The sequence below is a fragment of the Carassius auratus genome, unplaced genomic scaffold (genome assembly GCF_003368295.1).
Source record: "Carassius auratus strain Wakin unplaced genomic scaffold, ASM336829v1 scaf_tig00031958, whole genome shotgun sequence".
Classification (NCBI taxonomy): domain Eukaryota; kingdom Metazoa; phylum Chordata; class Actinopteri; order Cypriniformes; family Cyprinidae; genus Carassius; species Carassius auratus.
The window spans coordinates 67,501-87,500 of NW_020525963.1; the positions used below are offsets into that span (position 1 = coordinate 67,501).

The window sequence follows — 20,000 nt, forward strand, 5'->3', positions numbered from 1 at the left end:
CCGCAAAGAGAAGGCTATTTAGAGATCAGCCAATCTAATCGCCAGTACATTATATAAGTAGGAAAGAAAACCCAAAAGCTTAAAGCACCTGGTATTCCTAGCCGGTCTCTCATCCAAGTACTAACCAGACCTAAGCCTGCTAAGATTCAGAGATTGGGCATCGACTCTTTTTTTTTTTTGGCAAAATTATTATATAATTTGTGAAATTTTCCAAAAAGTTTAAAGCACCTGGTATTCCCAGGCAGTCTCCCATCAATGTACTAACCAGGCCCAAACCTTGCTAATATTCAGAAATCGAGCATTGACTCTATTTTTTGCCAAATTATTATATACTAAGTGAAAATTTTCCAAAAAGTTTAAAGCACCTGGTATTCCCCAGGCAGTCTCCCATCCATGTTACTAACCAGACCCCAAACCTGCTAATATTCAGAGACCGGGCATTGACTCTATTTTTGGCAAAATTATATATACTAAGTGAAAAATTTCCAAAAAGCTTACAGCACCTGGTATTCCTAGGCGGTCTCTCATCCAAGTAGATAACCAGATCTAAGCCTGCTAAGATTCAGAGATTGGGCATTGACTCTTTTTTTATTTGGCAAAATATTATATAATTTGTGAAATTTTCCAAAAAGTTTAAAGCACCTGGTATTCCCAGGCAGTGTCCCATCCATGTACTAACCAGGCCCAAACCTGCTAATATTCAGAAATCGGGCATTGACTCTATTTTTTGCAAATTATTATATACTAAGTGAAAATTTTCCAAAAAGTTTAAAGCACCTGGTATTCCCAGGCAGTCTCCCATCCTTGTACTAACCAGACCCAAACCTGCTAATATTCAGAGACCGGCATTGACTCTATTTTTTGGCAAAATTATTATATACTAACTGAAAAATTTCCAAAAGCTTACAGCACCTGGTATTCCCAGGCGGTCTCCCATCCAAGTACTAACCAGGCCCAAACCTGCTTAGCCTCCGAGATCAGACGAGATCGGGCATAGCCAGGTTGGTATGGCCGTAAGCGAAGACTGCCGCAAAGAGAAGGCTATTTAGAGATCAGCCAATCTAATCGCCAGTACATTATATAAGTAGGAAAGAAAACCCAAAAGCTTAAAGCACCTGGTATTCCTAGCCGGTCTCTCATCCAAGTACTAACCAGACCTAAGCCTGCTAAGATTCAGAGATTGGGCATCGGACTCTTTTTTTTTTTGGCAAAATTATTATATAATTGTGAAATTTTCAAAAAAGTTTAAAGCACCTGGTATTCCCAGGCAGTCTCCCATCAATGTACTAACCAGGCCCAAACCTGCTAATATTCAGAAATCGAGCATTGACTCTATTTTTTCCAAATTATTATATACTAAGTGAAAATTTTCCAAAAAGTTTAAAGCACCTGGTATTCCCAGGCAGTCTCCCATCCATGTACTAACCAGACCCAAACCCTGCTAATATTCAGAGACCGGCATTGACTTATTTTTTGGCAAAATTATTATATACTAAGTAAAAAATTTCCAAAAAGCTTACAGCACCTGGTATTCCTAGGCGGTCTCTCATCCAAGTACTAACCAGATCTAAGCCTGCTAAGATTCAGAGATTGGGCATTGACTCTTTTTTTTTTTGGCAAAATTATTATATAATTTTGTGAAATTTTCCAAAAAGTTTAAAGCACCTGGTATTCCCAGGCAGTCTCCCATCCATGTACTAACCAGGCCCAAACCTGCTAATATTCAGAAATCGGGGCATTGACTCTATTTTTGGCAAAATTATTATATACTAACTGAAAAATTTCCAAAAAGCTTACAGCACCTGGTATTCCCAGGCGGTCTCCCATCCAAGTACTAACCAGGCCCAAACCTGCTTAGCTTCCGAGATCAGACGAGATCGGGCATAGCCAGGTTGGTATGGCCGTAAGCGAAGACTGCCGCAAAGAGAAGGCTATTTAGAGATCAGCCAATCTAATCGCCAGTACATTATATAAGTAGGAAAGAAAACCCAAAAGCTTAAAGCACCTGGTATTCCTAGCCGGTCTCTCATCCAAGTACTAACCAAACCTAAGCCTGCTAAGATTCAGAGATTGGGCATTGACTCTTTTTTTTGGCAAAATTATTATATAATTTATGAAATTTTCCAAAAAGTTTAAAGCACCTGGTATTCCCAGGCAGTCTCCCATCAATGTACTAACCAGGCCCAAACCTGCTAATATTCAGAAATCGGGCATTGACTCTATTTTTTGGCAAAATTATTATATACTAAGTGAAAATTTTCCAAAAAGCTTACAGCACCTGATATTCCCAGGCGGTCTCCCATCCAAGTACTAACCAGGCCCAAACCTGGTTAGCTTCCGAGATCAGACGAGATCGGGTATAGCCAGGATGGTATGGCCGTAAGCGAAGACTGCTGCAAAGAGAAGGCTATTTAGAGATCAGCCAATCTAATCGCCAGTACATTATATAAGTAGGAAAGAAAACCCAAAAGCTTAAAGCACCTGGTATTCCTAGCTGGTCTCTCATCCAAGTACTAACCAGACCTAAGCCTGCTAAGATTCAGAGATTGGGCATCGACTCTTTTTTTTTTTTTTTTTTTTTTTTTGCAAAATTATTATATAATTTGTGAAATTTTCCAAAAAGTTTAAAGCACCTGGTATTCCCAGGCAGTCTCCCATCCATGTACTAACCAGGCCCAAACCTGCTAATATTCAGAAATCGGGCATTGACTCTATTTTTTGGCAAAATTATTATATACTAACTGAAAAATTTCCAAAAAGCTTACAGCACCTGGTATTCCCAGGCGGTCTCCCATCCAAGTACTAACCAGGCCCAAACCTGCTTAGCTTCCGAGATCAGACGAGATCGGGCATAGCCAGGTTGGTATGGCCGTAAGCGAAGACTGCCGCAAAGAGAAGGCTATTTAGAGATCAGCCAATCTAATCGCCAGTACATTATATAAGTAGGAAAGAAAACCCAAAAGCTTAAAGCACCTGGTATTCCTAGCCGGTCTCTCATCCAAGTACTAACCAAACCTAAGCCTGCTAAGATTCAGAGATTGGGCATTGACTCTTTTTTTTTTGGCAAAATTATTATATAATTTATGAAATTTTCCAAAAAGTTTAAAGCACCTGGTATTCCCAGGCAGTCTCCCATCAATGTACTAACCAGGCCCAAACCTGCTAATATTCAGAAATCGGGCATTGACTCTATTTTTTGGCAAAATAATTATATACTAAGTGAAAATTTTCCAAAAAGCTTACAGCACCTGATATTCCCAGGCGGTCTCCCATCCAAGTACTAACCAGGCCCAAACCTGGTTAGCTTCCGAGATCAGACGAGATCGGGTATAGCCAGGATGGTATGGCCGTAAGCGAAGACTGCTGCAAAGAGAAGGCTATTTAGAGATCAGCCAATCTAATCGCCAGTACATTATATAAGTAGGAAAGAAAACCCAAAAGCTTAAAGCACCTGGTATTCCTAGCCGGTCTCTCATCCAAGTACTAACCAGACCTAAGCCTGCTAAGATTCAGAGATTGGGCATCGACTCTTTTTTTTTTTTTTTTTTGCAAAATTATTATATAATTTGTGAAATTTTCCAAAAAGTTTAAAGCACGTGGTATTCCCAGGCAGTCTCCCATCCATGTACTAACCAGGCCCAAACCTGCTAAGATTCAGAGATTGGGCATCGACTCTTTTTTTTTTTTTTTTTTTTTTTTGCAAAATTATTATATAATTCATGAAATTTTCCAAAAAGTTTAAAGCACCTGGTATTCCCAGGCAGTCTCCCATCAATGTACTAACCAGGCCCAAACCTGCTAATATTCAGAAATCGGGCATTGACTCTATTTTTTGGCAAAATTATTATATACTAAGTGAAAATTTTCCAAAAAGCTTACAGCACCTGATATTCCCAGGCGGTCTCCCATCCAAGTACTAACCAGGCCCAAACCTGGTTAGCTTCCGAGATCAGACGAGATCGGGTATAGCCAGGATGGTATGGCCGTAAGCGAAGACTGCCGCAAAGAGAAGGCTATTTAGAGATCAGCCAATCTAATCGCCAGTACATTATATAAGTAGGAAAGAAAACCCAAAAGCTTAAAGCACCTGGTATTCCTAGCCGGTCTCTCATCCAAGTACTAACCAGACCTAAGCCTGCTAAGATTCAGAGATTGGGCATCGACTCTTTTTTTTTTTTGGCAAAATTATTATATAATTTGTGAAATTTTCCAAAAAGTTTAAAGCACCTGGTATTCCCAGGCAGTCTCCCATCAATGTACTAACCAGGCCCAAACCTGCTAATATTCAGAAATCGAGCATTGACTCTATTTTTTGCCAAATTATTATATACTAAGTGAAAATTTTCCAAAAAGTTTAAAGCACCTGGTATTCCCAGGCAGTCTCCCATCCATGTACTAACCAGACCCAAACCTGCTAATATTCAGAGACCGGCATTGACTCTATTTTTTGGCAAAATTATTATATAGTAAGTGAAAAATTTCCAAAAAGCTTACAGCACCTGGTGTTCCTAGGCGGTCTCTCATCCAAGTACTAACCAGATCTAAGCCTGCTAAGATTCAGAGATTGGGCATTGACTCTTTTTTTTTTTGGCAAAATTATTATATAATTTGTGAAATTTTCCAAAAAGTTTAAAGCACCTGGTATTCCCAGGCAGTGTCCCATCCATGTACTAACCAGACCCAAACCTGCTAATATTCAGAGATCGGCATTGACTCTATTTTTTGGCAAAATTATTATATACTAACTGAAAAATTTCCAAAAAGCTTACAGCACCTGGTATTCCCAGGCGGTCTCCCATCCAAGTACTAACCAGGCCCAAACCTGCTTAGCTTCCGAGATCAGACGAGATCGGGCATAGCCAGGTTGGTATGGCCGTAAGCGAAGACTGCCGCAAAGAGAAGGCTATTTAGAGATCAGCCAATCTAATCGCCAGTACATTATATAAGTAGGAAAGAAAACCCAAAAGCTTAAAGCACCTGGTATTCCTAGCCGGTCTCTCATCCAAGTACTAACCAGACCTAAGCCTGCTAAGATTTAGAGATTGGGCATTGACTCTTTTTTTATTGGCAAAATTATTATATAATTTATGAAATTTTCCAAAAAGTTTAAAGCACCTGGTATTCCCAGGCAGTCTCCCATCAATGTACTAACCAGGCCCAAACCTGCTAATATTCAGAAATCGGGCATTGACTCTATTTTTTGGCAAAATTATTATATACTAAGTGAAAATTTTCCAAAAAGTTTAAAGCACCTGGTATTCCCAGGCAGTCTCCCATCCATGTACTAACCAGACCCAAACCTGCTAATATTCAGAGACCGGCATTGACTCTATTTTTTGGCAAAATTATTATATACTAAGTGAAAAATTTCCAAAAAGCTTACAGCACCTGATATTCCCAGGCGGTCTCCCATCCAAGTACTAACCAGGCCCAAACCTGCTTAGATTCCAAGATCAGACGAGATCGGGTATAGCCAGGATGGTATGGCCGTAAGCGAAGACTGCAGCAAAGAGAGGGCTATTTAGAGATCAGCCAAACTAATCGCCAGTACATTATATAAGTAGGAAAGAAAACCTAAAAGCTTAAAGCACCTGGTATTCCTAGCCGGTCTCTCATCCAAGTACTAACCAGACCTAAGCCTGCTAAGATTCAGAGATTGGGCATTGACTCTTTTTTTTTTTTTTGCAAAATTATTTTATAATTTGTGAAATTTTCCAAAAAGTTTAAAGCACCTGGTATTCCCAGGCAGTCTCCCATCCATGTACTAACCAGGCCCAAACCTGCTAATATTCAGAAATCGGGCATTGACTCTATTTTTTGGCAAAATTATTATATACTAAGTGAAAATTTTCCAAAAAGTTTAAAGCACCTGGTATTCCCAGGCAGTCTCCCATCAATGTACTAACCAGGCCCAAACCTGCTAATATTCAGAAATCGGGCATTGACTCTATTTTTTGGCAAAATTATTATATACTAAGTGAAAATTTTCCAAAAAGTTTAAAGCACCTGGTATTCCCAGGCAGTCTCCCATCCATGTACTAACCAGACCCAAACCTGCTAATATTCAGAGACCGGCATTGACTCTATTTTTTGGCAAAATTATTATATACTAAGTGAAAAATTTCCAAAAAGCTTACAGCACCTGATATTCCCAGGCGGTCTCCCATCCAAGTACTAACCAGGCCCAAACCTGCTTAGCTTCCAAGATCAGACGAGATCGGGTATAGCCAGGATGGTATGGCCGTAAGCGAAGACTGCAGCAAAGAGAGGGCTATTTAGAGATCAGCCAAACTAATCGCCAGTACATTATATAAGTAGGAAAGAAAACCCAAAAGCTTAAAGCACCTGGTATTCCTAGCCGGTCTCTCATCCAAGTACTAACCAGACCTAAGCCTGCTAAGATTCAGAGATTGGGCATTGACTCTTTTTTTTTTTTTTTTTTTGCAAAATTATTTTATAATTTGTGAAATTTTCCAAAAAGTTTAAAGCACCTGGTATTCCCAGGCAGTCTCCCATCCATGTACTAACCAGGCCCAAACCTGCTAATATTCAGAAATCGGGCATTGACTCTATTTTTTGGCAAAATTATTATATACTAAGTGAAAATTTTCCAAAAAGTTTAAAGCACCTGGTATTCCCAGGCAGTCTCCCATCCATGTACTAACCAGACCCAAACCTGCTAATATTCAGAGACCGGCATTGACTCTATTTTTTGGCAAAATTATTATATACTAAGTGAAAAATTTCCAAAAAGCTTACAGCACCTGGTATTCCCAGGCGGTCTCCCATCCAAGTACTAACCAGGCCCAAACCTGCTTAGCTTCCGAGATCAGACGAGATCGGGCATAGCCAGGTTGGTGTGGCCGTAAGCGAAGACTGCCGCAAAGAGAAGGCTATTTAGAGATCAGCCAATCTAATCGCCAGTACATTATATAAGTAGGAAAGAAAACCCAAAAGCTTAAAGCACCTGGTATTCCTAGCCGGTCTCTCATCCAAGTACTAACCAGACCTAAGCCTGCTAAGATTCAGAGATTGGGCATCGACTCTTTTTTTTTTTTGGCAAAATTATTATATAATTTGTGAAATTTTCCAAAAAGTTTAAAGCACCTGGTATTCCCAGGCAGTCTCCCATCAATGTACTAACCAGGCCCAAACCTGCTAATATTCAGAAATCGGGCATTGACTCTATATTTTGCCAAATTATTATATACTAAGTGAAAATTTTCCAAAAAGTTTAAAGCACCTGGTATTCCCAGGCAGTCTCCCATCCATGTACTAACCAGACCCAAACCTGCTAATATTCAGAGACCGGCATTGACTCATTTTTTTGGCAAAATTATTATATACTAACTGAAAAATTTCCAAAAAGCTTACAGCACCTGGTATTCCCAGGCGGTCTCCCATCCAAGTACTAACCAGGCCCAAACCTGCTTAGCTTCCGAGATCAGACGAGATCGGGCATAGCCAGGTTGGTATGGCCGTAAGCGAAGACTGCCGCAAAGAGAAGGCTATTTAGAGATCAGCCAATCTAATCGCCAGTACATTATATAAGTAGGAAAGAAAACCCAAAAGCTTAAAGCACCTGGTATTCCTAGCCGGTCTCTCATCCAAGTACTAACCAGACCTAAGCCTGCTAAGATTCAGAGATTGGGCATCGACTCTTTTTTTTTTTTGGCAAAATTATTATATAATTTGTGAAATTTTCCAAAAAGTTTAAAGCACCTGGTATTCCCAGGCAGTCTCCCATCAATGTACTAACCAGGCCCAAACCTGCTAATATTCAGAAATCGAGCATTGACTCTATTTTTTGCCAAATTATTATATACTAAGTGAAAATTTTCCAAAAAGTTTAAAGCACCTGGTATTCCCAGGCAGTCTCCCATCCATGTACTAACCAGACCCAAACCTGCTAATATTCAGAGACCGGCATTGACTATTTTTTGGCAAAATTATTATATACTAAGTAAAAAATTTCCAAAAAGCTTACAGCACCTGGTATTCCTAGGTGGTCTCTCATCCAAGTACTAACCAGATCTAAGCCTGCTAAGATTCAGAGATTGGGCATTGACTCTTTTTTTTTTTGGCAAAATTATTATATAATTTGTGAAATTTTCCAAAAAGTTTAAAGCACCTGGTATTCCCAGGCAGTCTCCCATCCATGTACTAACCAGGCCCAAACCTGCTAATATTCAGAATCGGGCATTGACTCTATTTTTTGGCAAAATTATTATATACTAACTGAAAAAATTTTCCAAAAAGCTTACAGCACCTGGTATTCCCAGGCGGTCTCCCATCCAAGTACTAACCAGGCCCAAACCTGCTTAGCTTCCGAGATCAGACGAGATCGGGCATAGCCAGGTTGGTATGGCCGTAAGCGAAGACTGCCGCAAAGAGAAGGCTATTTAGAGATCAGCCAATCTAATCGCCAGTACATTATATAAGTAGGAAAGAAAACCCAAAAGCTTAAAGCACCTGGTATTCCTAGCCGGTCTCTCATCCAAGTACTAACCAAACCTAAGCCTGCTAAGATTCAGAGATTGGGCATTGACTCTTTTTTTTTGGCAAAATTATTATATAATTTATGAAATTTTCCAAAAAGTTTAAAGCACCTGGTATTCCCAGGCAGTCTCCCATCAATGTACTAACCAGGCCCAAACCTGCTAATATTCAGAAATCGGGCATTGACTCTATTTTTGGGCAAAATTATTATATACTAAGTGAAAATTTTCCAAAAAGCTTACAGCACCTGATATTCCCAGGCGGTCTCCCATCCAAGTACTAACCAGGCCCAAACCTGCTTAGCTTCCGAGATCAGACGAGATCGGGCATAGCCAGGTTGGTATGGCCGTAAGCGAAGACTGCCGCAAAGAGAAGGCTATTTAGAGATCAGCCAATCTAATCGCCAGTACATTATATAAGTAGGAAAGAAACCCAAAAGCTTAAAGCACCTGGTATTCCTAGCCGGTCTCTCATCCAAGTACTAACCAGACCTAAGCCTGCTAAGATTCAGAGATTGGGCATCGACTCTTTTTTTTTTTGGCAAAATTATTATATAATTTGTGAAATTTTCCAAAAAGTTTAAAGCACCTGGTATTCCCAGGCAGTCTCCCATCAATGTACTAACCAGGCCCAAACCTGCTAATATTCAGAAATCGAGCATTGACTCTATTTTTTTGCAAAATTATTATATACTAAGTGAAAATTTTCCAAAAAGTTTAAAGCACCTGGTATTCCCAGGCAGTCTCCCATCCATGTACTAACCAGACCCAAACCTGCTAATATTCAGAGACCGGCATTGACTATTTTTTGGCAAAATTATTATATACTAAGTAAAAATTTCCAAAAAGCTTACAGCACCTGGTATTCCTAGGCGGTCTCTCATCCAAGTACTAACCAGACCTAAGCCTGCTAAGATTCAGAGATTGGGCATTGACTCTTTTTTTTTTGGCAAAATTATTATATAATTTGTGAAATTTTCCAAAAAGTTTAAAGCACCTGGTATTCCCAGGCAGTCTCCCATCAATGTACTAACCAGGCCCAAACCTGCTAATATTCAGAAATCGGGCATTGACTCTATTTTTTGGCAAAATTATTATATACTAAGTGAAAATTTTCCAAAAAGTTTAAAGCACCTGGTATTCCCAGGCAGTCTCCCATCCATGTACTAACCAGACCCAAACCTGCTATATCAGAATCGGCATTGACTCTATTTTTTGGCAAATTATTATATACTAACTGAAAAATTTCCAAAAAGCTTACAGCACCTGGTATTCCAAGCGGTCTCCCATCCAAGTACTAACAGGCCCAAACCTGCTTAGCTTCCGAGATCAGACGAGATCGGGTATAGCCAGGATTGGTTGGCCGTAAGCGAAGGACTGCTGCAAAGGAGAAGGCTATTTAGAGATCAGCCAATCTAATCGCCAGTACATTATATAAGTAGGAAAGAAAACCCAAAAGCTTAAAGCACCTGGTATTTCCTAGCCGGTCTCTCATCCAAGTACTAACCAGACCTAAGCCTGCTAAAGATTCAGAGATTGGGCATTGACTACTTTTTTTTTTTTTTGGCAAATTAATTATATACATTTGTGAAAATTTTCCAAAAAGTTTAAAGCACCTGGTATTCCCAGGGGCAGTCTCCCATCCATGTACTAACCAGGCCCAAACCTGCTAATTATTCAGAAATCGGGCATTGACTCTATTTTTTGGCAAAATTATTATATACTAAGTGAAAATTTTCCAAAAAGTTTAAAGCACCTGGTATTCCCAGGCAGTCTCCCATCCATGTACTAACCAGACCCAAACCTGCTAATATTCAGAGACCGGCATTGACTCTATTTTTTGGCAAAATTATTATATACTAAGTGAAAAATTTCCAAAAAGCTTACAGCACCTGGTATTCCCAGGCGGTCTCCCATCCAAGTACTAACCAGGCCCAAACCTGCTTAGCTTCCGAGATCAGACGAGATCGGGCATAGCCAGGTTGGTATGGCCGTAAGCGAAGACTGCCGCAAAGAGAAGGCTATTTAGAGATCAGCCAATCTAATCGCCAGTACATTATATAAGTAGGAAAACCCAAAAGCTTAAAGCACCTGGTATTCCTAGCCGCTTAAAGCACCTGGTATTCCTAGCCGGTCTCTCATCCAAGTACTAACCAGACCTAAGCCTGCTAAGATTCAGAGATTGGCATCGACTCTTTTTTTTTTTTTTTTTTTTTTTTTTGCAAAATTATTATATAATTTGTGAAATTTTCCAAAAAGTTTAAAAGCACCTGGTATTCCCAGGCAGTCTCCCATCCATGTACTAACCAGGCCCAAACCTGCTAATATTCAGAATCGGGCATTGACTCTATTTTTTGGCAAAATTATTATATACTAACTGAAAAATTTCCAAAAGCTTACAGCACCTGGTATTCCCAGGCGGTCTCCCATCCAAGTACTAACCAGCCCAAACCTGCTTAGCTTCCGAGATCAGACGAGATCGGCATAGCCAGGTTGGTATGGCCGTAAGCGAAGACTGCCGCAAAGAGAAGGCTATTTAGAGATCAGCCAATCTTAATCGCCAGTACATTATATAAGTAGGAAAGAAAACCCAAAAGCTTAATACACCTGGTATTCCTAGCCGGTCTCTCATCCAAGTACTAACCAACCTAAGCCTGCTAAGATTCAGAGATTGGGGCATTGACTCTTTTTTTTTTGGCAAAATTATTATATAATTTATGAAATTTTCCAAAAGTTTAAAAGCACCTGGTATTCCCAGGCAGTCTCCCATCAATGTACTAACCAGGCCCAAACCTGCTAATATTCAGAAATCGGCATTGACTCTATTTTTTGGCAAAATAATTATATACTAAGTGAAAATTTCCAAAAAGCTTACAGCACCTGATATTCCCAGGCGGTCTCCCCATCCAAGTACTAACCAGGCCAAACCTGGTTAGCTTCCGAGATCAGACGAGATCGGGTATAGCCAGGATGGTATGGCCGTAAGCGAAGACTGCTGCAAAGAGAAGGCTATTTAGAGATCAGCCAATCTAATCGCCAGTACATTATATAAGTAGGAAAGAAAACCAAAAGCTTAAAGCACCTGGTATTCCTAGCCGGTTCTCTCATCCAAGTACTAACCAGACCTAAGCCTGCTAAGATTCAGAGATTGGCATCGACTCTTTTTTTTTTTTTTTTTGCAAAATTATTATATAATTTGTGAAATTTTCCAAAAAGTTTAAAGCACGTGGTATTCCCAGGCAGTCTCCCATCCATGTACTAACCAGGCCCAAACCTGCTAAGATTCAGAGATTGGGCATCGACTCTTTTTTTTTTTTTTTTTTTTTTTTGCAAAATTATTATATAATTCATGAAATTTTCCCAAAAAGTTTAAAAGCACCTGGTATTCCCAGGCAGTCTCCCATCAATGTACTAACCAGGCCCAAACCTTCTAATATTCAGAAATCGGGCATTGACTCTATTTTTTGGCAAAATTATTATATACTAAGTGAAAATTTCCAAAAAGCTTACAGCACCTGATATTCCCAGGCGGTCTCCCATCCAAGTACTAACCAGGCCCAAACCTGGTTAGCTTCCGAGATCAGACGAGATCGGGGTATAGCCAGGATGGTATGGCGTAAGCGAAGACTGCCGCAAAGAGAAGGCTATTTAGAGATCAGCCAATCTAATCGCCAGTACATTATATAAGTAGGAAAGAAAACCCAAAAGCTTAAAGCACCTGGTATTCCTAGCCGGTCTCTCATCCAAGTACTAACCAGACCTAAGCCTGCTAAGATTCAGAGATTGGGGCATCGACTCTTTTTTTTTTTTTTTTGGCAAAATTATTATATAATTTGTGAAATTTTCCAAAAAGTTTAAAGCACCTGGTATTCCCAGGCAGTCTCCCATCCATGTACTAACCAGGCCCAAACCTGCTAATATTCAGAAATCGGGCATTGACTCTATTTTTTGGCCAAAATTAATTATATACTAAGTGAAAATTTTCCAAAAAGTTTAAAGCACCTGGTATTCCCAGGCAGTCTCCCATCCATGTACTAACCAGACCCAAAACCTGCTAATATTCAGAGACCGGCATTGACTCTATTTTTTGGCAAAATTATTATATACTAAGTGAAAAATTTCCAAAAAGCTTACAGCACCTGGTATTCCCAGGCGGTCTCCCATCCAAGTACTAACCAGGCCCAAACCTGCTTAGCTTCCGAGATCAGACGAGATCGGGCATAGCCAGGTTGGGTGTGGCCGTAAGCGAAGACTGCCGCAAAGAGAAGGCTATTTAGAGATCAGCCAATCTAAATCGCCAGTACATTATATAAGTAGGAAAGAAAACCCAAAAGCTTAAAGCACCTGGTATTCCCTAGCCGGTCTCTCATCCAAGTACTAACCAGACCTAAGCCTGCTAAGATTCAGAGATTGGGCATCGACTCTTTTTTTTTTTTTTTGGCAAAATTATTATATAATTTGTGAAATTTTCCAAAAAGTTTAAAGCACCTGGTATTCCAGGCAGTCTCCCAATCCAATGTAACTAACCAGGCCCAACCTGCTAATATTCAGAAATCGGGCATTTGACTCTACTATTTTTGGCCAAATTATTAATATACTAAGTGAAATTTTCCCAAAAAGTTTAAAGCACCTGGTATTCCAGGCAGTCTCCCCATCCATGTACTAACCAGACCCAAACCTGCTAATATTCAGAGACCGCAATTGACTCATTTTTTTGGCAAAATTATTATATACTAACTGAAAAATTTCCAAAAAGCTTACAGCACCTGGTATTCCAAGGCGGTCTCCATCCAAGTACTAACCAGGCCCAAACCTGCTTAGCTTCCGAGAATCAGACGAGATCGGGCATAGCCAGGTTGGTGTGGCCGTAAGCGAAGACTGCCGCAAAGAGAAGGCTATTTAGAGATCAGCCAATCTAATCGCCAGTAACATTATATAAGTAGGAAAGAAAACCCAAAGCTTAAAGCACCTGGTATTTCCTAGCCGGTCTCTCATCCAAGTACTAACCAGACCTAAGCCTGCTAAGATTCAGAGATTGGGCATCGACTCTTTTTTTTTTTTTTCGCAAAATTATTATATAATTGTGAAATTTCCAAAAAGTTTAAAGCCACTGGTATTCCCAGGCAGTCTCCCAATCCAATGTACTAACCAGGCCCAAACCTGCTAATATTCAGAAATCGGGCATTGACTCTATATCTTTTGCCAAATTATTATATACTAAGCTGAAAATTTTCCAAAAAGTTTAAAGCACCTGGTATTCCCAGGCAGTCTCCCATCCATGTACTAACCAGACCCAAACCTGCTAATATTCAGAGACCGGCATTGACTCTATTTTTTTGGCAAAATTATTATATACTAAGTGAAAAATTTCCAAAAAGCTTACAGCACCTGGTATTCCCAGGCGGTCTCCCATCCAAGTACTAACCAGGCCCAAACCTGCTTAGCTTCCGAGATCAGACGAGATCGGGCATAGCCAGGTTGGTATGGCCGTAAGCGAAGACTGCCGCAAAGAGAAGGCTATTTAGAGATCAGCCAATCTAATCGCCAGTACATTATATAAGTAGGAAAGAAAACCCAAAAGCTTAAAGCACCTGGTATTCCTAGCCGGTCTCTCATCCAAGTACTAACCAGACCTAAGCCTGCTAAGATTCAGAGATTGGGCATTGACTCTTTTTTTTTTTGGCAAAATTATTATATAATTTGTGAAATTTTCCAAAAAGTTTAAAGCACCTGGTATTCCCAGGCAGTCTCCCATCCAATGTACTAACCAGCGCCCAAACCTGCTAATATTCAGAAATCGAGCATTGACTCTAATTTTTTTGCCAAATTATTATATACTAAGTGAAAATTTTCCAAAAAGTTTAAAGCACCTGGTATTCCCAGGCAGTCTCCCATCCATGACTAACCAGACCCAAACCCTGCTAATATTCAGAGACCGGCATTGACTCTTTTTTTGGCAAAATTATTATATACTAAGTAAAAAATTTCCAAAAAGCTTACAGCACCTGGTATTCCTAGGCGGTCCTCTCATCCAAGTACTAACCAGATCTAAGCCTGCTAAGATTCAGAGATTGGGCATTGACTCTTTTTTTTTTTGGCAAAATTATTATATAATTTGTGAATTTTCCAAAAAAGTTTAAAGCACCTGGTATTCCCATGGCAGTCTCCCATCCATGTACTAACCAGAGCCCAAACCTGCTAATATTCAGAAATCGGCATTGACTCTATTTTTTGGCACAAAATTATTATATACTAACTGAAAAATTTCCAAAAAGCTTACAGCACCTGGTATTCCCAGGCGGTCTCCCATCCAAGTACTAACCAGGCCCAAACCTGCTTAGCTTCCGAGATCAGACGAGATCGGGCATAGCCAGGTTGGTATGGCCGTAAGCGAAGACTGCCGCAAAGAGAAGGCTATTTAGAGATCAGCCAATCTAATCGCCAGTACTTATATAAGTAGGAAAGAAAACCCAAAAGCTTAAAGCACCTGGTATTCCTAGCCGGTCTCTCATCCAAGTACTAACCAAACCTAAGCCTGCTAAGATTCAGAGATTGGGCATTGACTCTTTTTTTTTGGCAAAATTATTATATAATTTATGAAATTTTCCAAAAAGTTTAAAGCACCTGGTATTCCCAGGCAGTCTCCCATCAATGTACTAACCAGGCCCAAACCTGCTAATATTCAGAAATCGGGCATTGACTCTATTTTTGGGCAAAATTATTATATACTAAGTGAAAATTTTTCCAAAAAGCTTACAGCACCTGATATTCCCAGGCGGTCTCCCATCCAAGTACTAACCAGGCCCAAACCTGCTTAGCTTCCGAGATCAGACGAGATCGGGCATAGCCAGGTTGGTATGGCCGTAAGCGAAGACTGCCGCAAAGAGAAGGCTATTTAGAGATCAGCCAATCTAATCGCCAGTACATTATATAAGTAGGAAAGAAAACCCAAAAGCTTTAAAGCACCTGGTATTCCTAGCCGGTCTCTCATCCAAGTACTAACCAGACCTAAGCCTGCTAAGATTCAGAGATTGGGCATCGACTCTTTTTTTTTTTTGGCAAAATATTATATAATTTGTGAAATTTTCCAAAAAGTTTAAAGCACCTGGTATTCCCAGGCAGTCTCCCATCAATGTACTAACCAGGCCCAAACCTGCTAATATTCAGAAATCGAGCATTGACTCTATTTTTTGCCAAATTATTATATACTAAGTGAAAATTTTCCAAAAAGTTTAAAGCACCTGGTATTCCCAGGCAGTCTTCCCATCCATGTACTAACCAGACCCAAACCTGCTAATATTCAGAGACCGGCATTGACTATTTTTGGCAAAATTATTATATACTAAGTAAAAAATTTCCAAAAAGCTTACAGCACCTGGTATTCCTAGGCGGTCTCTCATCCAAGTACTAACCAGATCTAAGCCTGCTAAGATTCAGAGATTGGGCATTGACTCTTTTTTTTTGGCAAAATTATTATATAATTTGTGAAATTTTCCAAAAAGTTTAAAGCACCTGCGTATTCCCAGGCAGTCTCCCATCCATGTACTAACCAGGCCCAAACCTGCTAATATTCAGAAATCGGGCATTGACTCTATTTTTTGGCAAAATTATTATATACTAACTGAAAAATTCCAAAAAGCTTACAGCACCTGGTATTCCCAGGCGGTCTCCCATCCAAGTACTAACCAGGCCCAAACCTGCTTAGCTTCCGAGATCAGACGAGATCGGGCATAGCCAGGTTGGTATGGCCGTAAGCGAAGACTGCCGCAAAAGAGAAGGCTATTTAGAGATCAGCCAATCTAATCGCCAGTACATTATAAAGTAGGAAAGAAAACCCAAAAGCTTAAAGCACCTGGATATTCCTAGCCGGTCTCTCATCCAAGTACTAACCAACCTAAGCCTGCTAAGATTCAGAGATTGGCATTGACTCTTTTTTTTTGGCAAAATTTATTTTATAATTTATGAAATTTTCCAAAAAGTTTAAAGCACCTGGTATTCCCAGGCAGTTCTCCCATCAATGTACTAAACCAGGCCCAAAACCTGCTAATATTCAGAAATCGGGCATTGACTCTATTTTTGGGCAAAATTATTATATACTAAGTGAAAATTTTCCAAAAAGCTTACAGCACCTGATATTCCCAGGCGGTCTCCCATCCAAGTACTAACCAGGCCCAAACCTGGTTAGCTTCCGAGATCAGACGAGATCGGGTATAGCCAGGATGGTATGGGCCGTAAGCGAAGACTGCTGCAAAGAGAAGGCTATTTAGAGATCAGCCAATCTAAATCGCCAGTACATTATATAAGTAGGAAAGAAAACCCAAAAGCTTAAAGCACCTGGTATTCCTAGCCGGTCTCTCATCCAAGTACTAACCAGACCTAAAGCCTGCTAAGATTCAGAGATTGGGCATCGACTCTTTTTTTTTTTTTTTTTTTTTTTTGCAAAATTATTATATAATTTGTGAAAATTTTCCAAAAAGTTTAAAGCACCTGGTATTCCCAGGCAGTCTCCCATCCATGTACTAACCAGGCCCAAACCTGCTAATATTCAAGAAATCGGGCATTGACTCTATTTTTTGGCAAAATTATTATATACTAAGTGAAAATTTTCCAAAAAGTTTAAAGCACCTGGTATTCCCAGGCAGTCTCCCATCCATGTACTAACCAGACCCAAACCTGCTAATATTCAGAGACCGGCATTGACTCTGTTTTTTGGCAAAAATTATTATATACTAACTGAAAAATTTCCAAAAAGCTTACAGCAACCTGGTATTCCCAAGGCGGTCTCCCATCCAAGTACTAACCAGGCCCAAACCTGCTTAGCTTCCGAGATCAGACGGAGATCGGGTATAGCCAGGATGGATGGCCGTAAGCGAAGACTGCTGCAAAGAAGAAAGGCTATTTAGAGATCAGCCAATCTAATCGCCAGTACATTATATAAGTAGGAAAGAAAACCCAAAAGCTTAAAGCACCTGGTATTCCTAGCCGGTCTCTCATCCAAGTACTAACCAGACCTAAGCCTGCTAAGATTCAGAGATTGGGCATTGACTCTTTTTTTTTTTTTTTTTGCAAAAATTATTTTATAATTTGTGAAATTTTCCAAAAAAGTTTAAAGCACCTGGTATTCCCAGGCAGTCTCCCATCCATGTACTAACCAGGCCCAAACCTGCTAATATTCAAGAAATCGGCATTGACTCTATTTTTTGGCAAAATTATTAGTATACTAAGTGAAAATTTTCCAAAAAGTTTAAAGCACCTGGTATTCCCAGGCAGTCTCCCACCATGTACTAACCAGACCCAAACCTGCTAATATTCAGAGACCGGCATTGACTCTATTTTTTGGCAAAATTATTATATACTAAGTGAAAAATTTCCAAAAAGCTTACAGCACCTGGTATTCCTATGCGGTCTCTCATCCAAGTAATAACCAGATCTAAGCCTGCTAAGATTCAGAGATTGGGCATTGACCTTTTTTTATTTGGCAAAATTATTATATAATTTGTGAAATTTTCCAAAAAGTTTAAAGCACCTGGTATTCCCAGGAGTCTCCCATCCATGTACTAACCAGGCCCATACCTGCTAATATTCAGAAATCGGGCATTGACTCTATTTTTGGCAAAAATTATTATATACTAACTGAAAAAATTTCCAAAAAGCTTACAGCACCTGGTATTCCCAGGCGGCTCCCATCCAGTACTAAACCAGGCCCAAACCTGCTTAGCTTCCGAGATCAGACGAGATCGGGCATAGCCAGGTTGGTATGGCCGTAAGCGAAGACTGCCGCAAAGAGAAGGCTATTTAGAGATCAGCCAATCTAATCGCCAGTACATTATATAAGTAGGAAAGAAAACCCAAAAGCTTAAAGCACCTGGTATTCCTAGCCGGTCTCTCATCCAAGTACTAACCAAACCTAAGCCTGCTAAGATTCAGAGATTGGGCATTGACTCTTTTTTTTTTGGGCAAAATTATTATATAATTTATGAAATTTTCCAAAAAGTTTAAAGCACCTGGTATTCCCAGGCAGTCTCCCATCAATGTACTAACCAGGCCCAAACCTGCTAATATTCAGAAATCGGGCATTGACTCTATTTTTTTGGCAAAATTATTATATACTAACTGAAAAAATTTCCAAAAAGCTTACAGCACCTGGTATTCCCAGGCGGTCTCCCATCCAAGTACTAACCAGGCCCAAACCTGCTTAGCTTCCGAGATCAGACGAGATCGGGCATAGCCAGGTTGGTATGGCCGTAAGCGAAGACTGCCGCAAAGAGAAGGCTATTTAGAGATCAGCCAATCTAATCGCCAGTACATTATATAAGTAGGGAAAGAAAACCCAAAAGCTTAAAGCACCTGGTATTCCTAGCCGGTCTCTCATCCAAGTACTAACCAAACCTAAGCCTGCTAAGATTCAGAGATTGGGCATTGACTCTTTTTTTTTGTGCAAAATTATTATATAATTTATGAAATTTTCCAAAAAGTTTAAAGCACCTGGGTATTCCCAGGCAGTCTCCCATCAATGTACTAACCAGGCCCCAAACCTGCTAATATTCAGAAATCGGGCATTGACTCTATTTGTTGGCAAAATTATTATATACTAAGTGAAAATTTTCCAAAAAGCTTACAGCACCTGATATTCCCAGGCGGTCTCCCCATCCAAGTTACTAACCAGGCCCAAACCTGCTAATATTCAGAGATCGGCATTGACTCTATTTTTTGGCAAAATTAATTATATACTAACTGAAAAATTTCCAAAAAGCTTACAGCACCTGGTATTCCAAGGCGGGTCTCCCATCCAAGTACTAACCAGGCCCAAACCTGCTTAGCTTCCGAGATCAGACGAGATCGGGTATAGCCAGGATGGTATGGCCGTAAGCGAAGACTGCTGCAAAGAGAAGGCTATTTAGAGATCAGCCAATCTAATCGCCAGTACATTATATAAGTAGGAAAGAAAACCCAAAAGCTTAAAGCACCTGGTATTTCTAGCCGGTCTCTCATCCAAGTACTAACCAGACCTAAGCCTGCTAAGATTCAGAGATTGGGCATTGACACTTTTTTTTTTTTTTTGGCAAAATTATTATATAATTTGTGAAATTTTCCAAAAAGTTTAAAGCACCTGGTATTCCCAGGCAGTCTCCCATCCATGTACTAACCAGGCCCAAACCTGCTAATATTCAGAAATCGGGCATTGACTCTATTTTTTGGCAAAATTATTATATACTAAGTGAAAATTTTCCAAAAAGTTTAAAGCACCTGGTATTCCCAGGCAGTCTCCCATCCATGTACTAACCAGACCCAAACCTGCTAATATTCAGAGACCGGCATTGACTCTATTTTTTGGCAAAATTATTATATACTAAGTGAAAAATTTCCAAAAAGCTTACAGCACCTGGTATTCCCAGGCGGTCTCCCATCCAAGTACTAACCAGGCCCAAACCTGCTTAGCTTCCGAGATCAGACGAGATCGGGCATAGCCAGGTTGGTGTGGCCGTAAGCGAAGACTGCCGC

The 20,000-nt window shown here is 39.9% G+C and overlaps 24 non-coding genes and 6 pseudogenes across 24 annotated transcripts; all 30 read right to left on the bottom strand.

Moving 5' to 3' along the window:
• Positions 1-900: 900 nt before the first annotated feature.
• Positions 901-1,019, bottom strand: LOC113080646 (5S ribosomal RNA). Its single transcript, XR_003281925.1, has one exon. It is a non-coding gene; the product is annotated as a 5S ribosomal RNA (ribosomal RNA).
• Positions 1,020-1,790: 771 nt separating this feature from the next.
• Positions 1,791-1,909, bottom strand: LOC113080712 (5S ribosomal RNA). Its single transcript, XR_003281974.1, has one exon. It is a non-coding gene; the product is annotated as a 5S ribosomal RNA (ribosomal RNA).
• A 357-nt stretch (positions 1,910-2,266) lies between these two features.
• Positions 2,267-2,385, bottom strand: LOC113080666 (5S ribosomal RNA). Its single transcript, XR_003281944.1, has one exon. It is a non-coding gene; the product is annotated as a 5S ribosomal RNA (ribosomal RNA).
• Positions 2,386-2,758: 373 nt separating this feature from the next.
• LOC113080713 (5S ribosomal RNA) lies at positions 2,759-2,877 on the bottom strand. Its single transcript, XR_003281975.1, has one exon. It is a non-coding gene; the product is annotated as a 5S ribosomal RNA (ribosomal RNA).
• Positions 2,878-3,236: 359 nt separating this feature from the next.
• LOC113080667 (5S ribosomal RNA) lies at positions 3,237-3,355 on the bottom strand. Its single transcript, XR_003281945.1, has one exon. It is a non-coding gene; the product is annotated as a 5S ribosomal RNA (ribosomal RNA).
• Positions 3,356-3,872: 517 nt separating this feature from the next.
• LOC113080668 (5S ribosomal RNA) lies at positions 3,873-3,991 on the bottom strand. The gene has a single exon (XR_003281946.1). It is a non-coding gene; the product is annotated as a 5S ribosomal RNA (ribosomal RNA).
• Positions 3,992-4,762: 771 nt separating this feature from the next.
• Positions 4,763-4,881, bottom strand: LOC113080714 (5S ribosomal RNA). The gene has a single exon (XR_003281976.1). It is a non-coding gene; the product is annotated as a 5S ribosomal RNA (ribosomal RNA).
• Positions 4,882-5,376: 495 nt separating this feature from the next.
• On the bottom strand, positions 5,377-5,495 carry LOC113080675 (5S ribosomal RNA). Its single transcript, XR_003281953.1, has one exon. It is a non-coding gene; the product is annotated as a 5S ribosomal RNA (ribosomal RNA).
• Positions 5,496-6,130: 635 nt separating this feature from the next.
• LOC113080669 (5S ribosomal RNA) lies at positions 6,131-6,249 on the bottom strand. The gene has a single exon (XR_003281947.1). It is a non-coding gene; the product is annotated as a 5S ribosomal RNA (ribosomal RNA).
• Positions 6,250-6,752: 503 nt separating this feature from the next.
• LOC113080643 (5S ribosomal RNA) lies at positions 6,753-6,871 on the bottom strand. Its single transcript, XR_003281922.1, has one exon. It is a non-coding gene; the product is annotated as a 5S ribosomal RNA (ribosomal RNA).
• Positions 6,872-7,367: 496 nt separating this feature from the next.
• Positions 7,368-7,486, bottom strand: LOC113080715 (5S ribosomal RNA). The gene has a single exon (XR_003281977.1). It is a non-coding gene; the product is annotated as a 5S ribosomal RNA (ribosomal RNA).
• Positions 7,487-8,257: 771 nt separating this feature from the next.
• On the bottom strand, positions 8,258-8,376 carry LOC113080716 (5S ribosomal RNA). Its single transcript, XR_003281978.1, has one exon. It is a non-coding gene; the product is annotated as a 5S ribosomal RNA (ribosomal RNA).
• Positions 8,377-8,734: 358 nt separating this feature from the next.
• On the bottom strand, positions 8,735-8,853 carry LOC113080730 (5S ribosomal RNA). The gene has a single exon (XR_003281992.1). It is a non-coding gene; the product is annotated as a 5S ribosomal RNA (ribosomal RNA).
• An 899-nt stretch (positions 8,854-9,752) lies between these two features.
• Positions 9,753-9,869, bottom strand: LOC113080704 (uncharacterized; annotated as a pseudogene).
• A 509-nt stretch (positions 9,870-10,378) lies between these two features.
• On the bottom strand, positions 10,379-10,497 carry LOC113080717 (5S ribosomal RNA). Its single transcript, XR_003281979.1, has one exon. It is a non-coding gene; the product is annotated as a 5S ribosomal RNA (ribosomal RNA).
• A 394-nt stretch (positions 10,498-10,891) lies between these two features.
• On the bottom strand, positions 10,892-11,008 carry LOC113080687 (5S ribosomal RNA). Its single transcript, XR_003281964.1, has one exon. It is a non-coding gene; the product is annotated as a 5S ribosomal RNA (ribosomal RNA).
• Positions 11,009-11,366: 358 nt separating this feature from the next.
• LOC113080698 (uncharacterized) lies at positions 11,367-11,485 on the bottom strand (annotated as a pseudogene).
• Positions 11,486-12,001: 516 nt separating this feature from the next.
• Positions 12,002-12,120, bottom strand: LOC113080697 (uncharacterized; annotated as a pseudogene).
• Positions 12,121-12,625: 505 nt separating this feature from the next.
• On the bottom strand, positions 12,626-12,745 carry LOC113080672 (5S ribosomal RNA). Its single transcript, XR_003281950.1, has one exon. It is a non-coding gene; the product is annotated as a 5S ribosomal RNA (ribosomal RNA).
• A 507-nt stretch (positions 12,746-13,252) lies between these two features.
• Positions 13,253-13,371, bottom strand: LOC113080692 (uncharacterized; annotated as a pseudogene).
• A 503-nt stretch (positions 13,372-13,874) lies between these two features.
• Positions 13,875-13,993, bottom strand: LOC113080718 (5S ribosomal RNA). Its single transcript, XR_003281980.1, has one exon. It is a non-coding gene; the product is annotated as a 5S ribosomal RNA (ribosomal RNA).
• A 778-nt stretch (positions 13,994-14,771) lies between these two features.
• Positions 14,772-14,890, bottom strand: LOC113080719 (5S ribosomal RNA). Its single transcript, XR_003281981.1, has one exon. It is a non-coding gene; the product is annotated as a 5S ribosomal RNA (ribosomal RNA).
• Positions 14,891-15,248: 358 nt separating this feature from the next.
• On the bottom strand, positions 15,249-15,367 carry LOC113080731 (5S ribosomal RNA). The gene has a single exon (XR_003281993.1). It is a non-coding gene; the product is annotated as a 5S ribosomal RNA (ribosomal RNA).
• A 768-nt stretch (positions 15,368-16,135) lies between these two features.
• On the bottom strand, positions 16,136-16,254 carry LOC113080720 (5S ribosomal RNA). Its single transcript, XR_003281982.1, has one exon. It is a non-coding gene; the product is annotated as a 5S ribosomal RNA (ribosomal RNA).
• Positions 16,255-16,615: 361 nt separating this feature from the next.
• Positions 16,616-16,735, bottom strand: LOC113080684 (5S ribosomal RNA). The gene has a single exon (XR_003281961.1). It is a non-coding gene; the product is annotated as a 5S ribosomal RNA (ribosomal RNA).
• A 513-nt stretch (positions 16,736-17,248) lies between these two features.
• LOC113080695 (uncharacterized) lies at positions 17,249-17,369 on the bottom strand (annotated as a pseudogene).
• A 780-nt stretch (positions 17,370-18,149) lies between these two features.
• Positions 18,150-18,267, bottom strand: LOC113080693 (uncharacterized; annotated as a pseudogene).
• A 362-nt stretch (positions 18,268-18,629) lies between these two features.
• On the bottom strand, positions 18,630-18,748 carry LOC113080721 (5S ribosomal RNA). Its single transcript, XR_003281983.1, has one exon. It is a non-coding gene; the product is annotated as a 5S ribosomal RNA (ribosomal RNA).
• A 501-nt stretch (positions 18,749-19,249) lies between these two features.
• Positions 19,250-19,369, bottom strand: LOC113080680 (5S ribosomal RNA). The gene has a single exon (XR_003281958.1). It is a non-coding gene; the product is annotated as a 5S ribosomal RNA (ribosomal RNA).
• Positions 19,370-19,869: 500 nt separating this feature from the next.
• LOC113080644 (5S ribosomal RNA) lies at positions 19,870-19,988 on the bottom strand. Its single transcript, XR_003281923.1, has one exon. It is a non-coding gene; the product is annotated as a 5S ribosomal RNA (ribosomal RNA).
• Positions 19,989-20,000: the final 12 nt, after the last annotated feature.